The sequence below is a fragment of the Sapajus apella genome, unplaced genomic scaffold (genome assembly GCF_009761245.1).
Source record: "Sapajus apella isolate SASKATOON/1434 unplaced genomic scaffold, GSC_monkey_1.0 scaffold23, whole genome shotgun sequence".
Lineage (NCBI taxonomy): Eukaryota > Metazoa > Chordata > Mammalia > Primates > Cebidae > Sapajus > Sapajus apella.
Window position 1 is genome coordinate 31,238,818 of NW_022436963.1, and position 6,030 is coordinate 31,244,847.

The window sequence follows — 6,030 nt, forward strand, 5'->3', positions numbered from 1 at the left end:
AAAAAAAAAAAAAAAAAAAAAAAGAATTTGAGCTCAGTATGCTTGAATTTAAAGCCTATGCTCTTAACCACAGCACTGTAATGTTTTTCCTACAACATCCACAGTGTGAGTGTTGTATTTTATGAGTGCCAAGTGTCCCGAATGATGTTGGGCCTTGCGGGTCCTAAAGAAGCACACAAACAACATCCCCAGTCTCAGGGAATTTATGATCCTGTAGTGGGTTAACAATGAAATGTTATTACTTCCCTTTTACTGGAACTACTGAGGCCCAGGCCCTTCACATATGTAATCTTAGCACCATAAACCCTTATCATGAAAAGGAACACTCAGTTATGGCTGAGTTATGTCTCTCCAATCTCAAATTCATAAGTCAAAGTCCAAACTCCCAGTACTCCAGAATGTGTTTGTATTTGGTGAGACAGCCTTTAAAGAAGTAATTAAGTGAACATGAGGTTACATGTGTGAGTCTAATCCAATATGACCAGTGTCTTTATAAAAAGAGGAGATCAGGATACAGACACACAATAAGGGAAGCCGTAGCCAAGGACAGGGGCCTCAGAGGAAACCCACCCTGCTGATAATTTGATCTTAGATTTCTAGCCTCCAGACTGCAAGAAAACAAACGTTTGTTGTTTAAACCACCTAGTCTGTGGTATTTAGTTATGGCAGCCCTAGGAAACAAATATACTATCCATAAGCAAATGGGCTTACTGTTAGCCAAGCTACACAGATCAGAACTAGAAGAATTGTTTACTTTGGGGTTGAGTGGCTAATTCTAAAGCAGGATTAAGGAATTCAAGAGGAACTTCTCTTCCTCTCATCAATTCATTTCCAGCCCCTTCAGTGGGTTCAAGGCCTTGGGTCTCAGCACTCTAAGAGCCCAGTGGGACCTCTCTCTCTCTGTTGCTTACATCTTTCCTTTTCTTCTCTTCATATTCCATGCTTTCCTTAGTCTATTCAATTTCTTTCTTTTTTGTTTTTGTTTTTTCTCTTTTTTTTTTTAGATGCAGTCTCACTCTGCGGTCCAGGCTAGAGTGGCTAGTGTGCAGCAGTGCGATCTCTGCTCACTGCAACCTCCACCTCCCACGTTCAAACAATTCTCTTGCCTCAGCCTCCCGAGTAGCTGGGGCTACAGGTGAGCGCCACCACTCCAGCTGATTTTTGTATCTTTAGTGGAGACAAGTTTTCACCATGTTGGCCGGGCTGGTCTCGAACTCCTAAGCTCAGGCGATCTGCCAAGCCTCGGTCTCTCAAAGTGCTGGGGTTACAGGCGTGAGCCACTGTGCCTGTCCTGGGGCTTGAATCTTAAAGGCAATGTGGGGAGGAGATAATAATTCTGTACTGTAGTCTAGTTTCAAAGTGAGTTATCAGCCAGGTGGAGTGACTCACACCTGTAATCCCAGCAATTTGGGAGCCCAAGGAGGGAGGATCCCTTATGGCCAGGGCCAGGAGTTCGAAACCAACCTGAGCAACATAGCTAGACTCCCATTTATATATATGTATATATATAGAGAGAGAGAGAAAACAAATTATTTTATATTTTAAAAGATAGAGTAAATTATCTAGAAAGGAATCAATCAGACTTTCACACCAAAGATTAGCCCTCTGTTGAGAAATCTCCTATAACTCCCATCTCCCTCTTTTCCAGAGTCTGTCCCCTTATTTAAATGTACTTGCTAAGGAATGCATCAGTCGGGGAGACTAGGTTTTGCTACAGTAACAACTCCCAATCTAATTGGTTTAACACAACCAAATTCATTCCTTATTCACACTATATACATAATGTTGGCCTCAGAGGCCTCTATTTATCATAGTCCCTGGGAAACCAAGTCGACGGCGTTTTCATCTAGACATCCCTGATAGCTCAGATAGGAAAAGAGGGCATGGAAAATTATACTGGCACATACAAGCTTTCACCTGGAAATGACACACACCACTTCTGCTCACATTTTATTGGCTAAAGCAAGCCAAATACTTGCACCTGACTTCAAAGGAGCTAGGGAAGTGTAATCCTACCGATATGGTTCAGCTGTGTTCCCACCCAAATCTCATCTTGAATTGTAGTTTTCCATATTCCCAATGTGTCACAGGAGGGACGCAGTGGGAGGTAGTCGAATCATGGGGGCAGTTACCCCCATGCTGTTCTCATGATAGTGAGTTCTTATAAGAGCTAATGGTTTCATAAAGGGCTATTCCCCCTCGGCTTGGTATTTCTCCTTGCTGCTGCCACGTGAAGAAGGGCGTGTTTGCTTCCCCTTCTGCCATAATTGTAAGTTTCCTGAGGCTCCCCTAGCCATGCTGAACTGTGACTCAATTAAACTTCTTTCCTTTATAAATTACTCAGTCCTGGGTATGTCTTTATTGGCAGCGTATGAACGGAACAGACTAATACACCTCCCATGTGTCCAAAAAGAGAGAATGCAAATATTTGTAAACCTTCCTGATAACTGCTCTGGGGGTGCTTTTGACTACAAGCAACAAAACATCTGTCTGGAAGTGGCTAAAACAATGAGCAGATTTATTATCTTATATTGGACATTTGTCAGCTTGCTTCATTCAGTGGCCTAATGATATCATCAAGCACCCAGGTTCCCTCTGTTTTCTGCCCTCCCAGTCTCAGTTTGTTGCCCTTACCTCACAGGATGGGTCTCTTCATGGTCTGAAGTGGCTGCCTTCTCTCATGTGTCATGCAGGGCTTGCTAGCATAGGTAGCTGGGCAGACATGAGCAGGGTAGGAGAGGCCCCTGCCCCGGGAATATAACGCAACCATCAGGTGATGGTCAGGTGGTTCTCAAACCATCTCTAAAATAATAATTGGTCCCAGCTGGTGCCAGGGAAATGCAGTCTCTCAACAGACAGAAAACAACTAACAGAAAACAACTAAAGCTGATGACCAGCAGCTTCCCTGTAAGATCTCGGGAGTTGGGCAAGTGGGCTCAAGCATGCACACTAAGAAGCAAAATGGCAAAGTTTAACTGGTATATGACCTTCCTGTAGAAACACTTGACTGGTAAGGGAAAAATGCCTCAAATGAGCATGTGCACAACTTTAGTAAACAGACTATGTATGCAGCCCCTCCCAGGTGCTGGCCGGCCACTGGGCATGGGGACAGCCCACCCCAAGGAAAAATCAAGGGAGAAGAAATGCAAACCCCAGAACCATGTCAATGCATAAAACTCCAAGTCAAGGGTCAGATGAGCAGGCACTAGGATCCTCTCAAGTTGCCCGTTTGGTCTGCTTCCAAGTGTACTTTACTTTCTTTTGTTCCTGGTCGAATACTTTTTAATAATGGTTCATTCCTGCTTTAAAACTTGCCTTGCTTTATGCCCCTTGGTTGAATTCTTTCCTCCGAGGAGGCGAGAATCGAGTTGCTGCAGACCCATATGAATTCACTGTTGCTAACAAGATGACAACATCCAGGGATAGAAAGGGAAACGTATCTATATTGTTTTCTCTTTCTTTTATTTTCTTTCTTTCTCTTTTTTCTTTCCCTCCCTCCCTTCCTTCCTTCCCTTCTTCCTTTCTTTCTTTCTTCCTTTCCTTTCCTTCCTTTCTTTTCCTTCCTTCTTTCCTCTCTTCCTCCCTTCCCTTCTTCCTCCTTTCTTTTCTTTCTCTCTCTTTTCTTTTCTTTCCTTCTTTCTCAGTATCTGGCTCTGTCCCCAGTCTGGAGTGCAGTGGTACGATCTTGGCTCCTTGCAGCCTTGACCTCAAGTGATCCTCCTGCCTCAGCCTCCTAGTAGTTGGAACTACAGGCTTGCACCACCACAGCCAAACAATTTTTGTATTTTATTTTGTAGAGATAGGGTCTCCCTATGTTGTTCAGGCTAGTCTCAAAATCTTGGGCTCAAGCAATCCACCCGCCGTGGCCTCTCAAAGTGCTGGGATTACAGGCATGAGCCACCAAGCCCGGCCCTTGTTTTCTTTTTTTAAACCAATGAAAACTTTCCCAGAGGCTTCCCAGCCAATTTTCTTCTTGTCTCTTTGGCTAGAATTGTATCACGTGCCCTTGTTTAAACTACCCACTTAACACCATTAAGACCTGCAGGACTAGCTTAAATGAAAAAAGATATATTCCGTAGGACTGCCTAGTAGGGTAGTCCTGCAGAATAAAGGACCTGGTCACTTAAAGGAGAGTGAACCAAACTGGAATTCTGTTTTGAATAGAGTAGGCGTGTGGAATTGCAGTTGAGTAGGAAACGAGCAGTATCTGCTACCCCCGGCGAGGGTGGGGAGGCAAGAGGGAAACCCGTTCTGCCACACGTGTCTGCACTCACTGAATCATCACATAAACTTATAAAGTAGCTCCTTGTCCCGTTTCACAGAGAAGAAATGAGGCATAAGACACACAGAGGTCTCTCGGACTCCAAAGTCCTGCTTGCTACTGTTGGCCAGACTGTCTGAACAGCAACTACAGTTACAGAACGGAATGTCAGAATCAATGTTTCAAAATCCTTTGAGTAAGGCAAAGGAAGAGGTGAAGTCCCACTTTCAGTTAACCAAGGATTAGCCCTGGTATAAATAGAATTTCCATGATCAAATTGGCTGATCACTGAATTCCCTTACTGACGTCAGCCAAAGATCCCTTTATAACAAGGGACAGTGCCCACTTTGTGGGAGGAAAAAAGAGCAGGTGTGTTAATCTGCAACTTTATCCAGGACTAAATTTACCTTTAACAGGAATGCAGGCAAGTTGTCTTTGAAGCAACTCTGTATCATTCCAGGGTCGAGGCAAAAATCTTCTGTGATTCTCTCCCCACCAATTTTTTTTATTAGCCTCATCTCCATAAGAAAAATTTGCATCAATTTAAAATTCAACCCCTCCTGGCTGGGTGCGCTGACTCATGCTTATCATCCCAGCACTTTGGGCGGCAGAGGCAGGGGGATCGCTTGAAAGCAGGAGTGAGAGACCAGCTGGGCCAACATGGGGAGATCCTGTCTCTAATAAAAATACAAAAAATCACCTAGGCGTGGTGGCACACACCTGTAATCCCAGTTACCGGAGAGGCTGAGGCAGGAGAATTGCTTGAACCTGGGAGGTTGAGGTTGCAGTGAGTCGAGATGGCGCCACTGCACTCCAGCCTGAGCAACAAAGTCAGACTCTGACTCAAAAATAAATAAAGTAAAATAAAAATAAAATCCAAAAAAATAAAATTCAACCCCTCCCTCAGCCTTTGTTGATAGCCGCACTGACAAATGTTGGCAGAGCTCACGTCTGAGAATGCAGTTGGTGGGGTGGGGTGGGGAAACGTGGCAAGCAGCTCCCAAGAGGCTCCGGGTGGAAGAGAAAGTGCCTGCCAATGGCTGAGCTGACCTCCAGGTTGAATCCCCTAGCCTGCACGGAGTGGCTTGCTGCCCAGTGCAGGCTGGGCACCTGATTTCAGACCTCTGGCCAGGTCATAACGAAGCCCAGGCTGGCGCCACAGCTCATGCCTATAATTCCAGCACTTTGGGAGGCTGGGGTGGGAGGATTGCTTAAGTCTATGAGTTTGGTGCTGACCAGCCTGGACATCACCATCTCTATTTCATAAAAATCAAAGACAAAACACCAAAAGCAAAGAAGCCCTTATGCGGATCCTGCTCACACCGACTAGGTGGCTTTACCCTTTCTCAAGGCCCTCCTAAGCACCAGGCACTGGGTTAAGCACATTACTTACATCATCACACATAATCTGACTCCCACCCTCAGAGGTAGGCGATTTTCCCGTGGATGAGTAAACACAAGCTCATGGCAGTAATATGTCCAAAGCCACAAGGAGATGGCCAAGTTGTGATTTTATCTCAGGTCTGGTTGCAAGCATAGAGATCGTAACTAGTGTGCCCTGCTTCCTCCGCTCACCTAAAGAACTTAACTATATTTTCAGATCCCCATGAAGCATCTACCAGGTGGACATGATTTTTAATTTCTCTCATAACAATTCAGAGAAATTAAAAAGACTTGCCCCAAATGACACAGCTGGTAAGTGGTGGAGCCAGGATTTGAACCCGAATCTGAGTAGCCCCACACCTAGAACTGCCTCTGTCCATGAATTG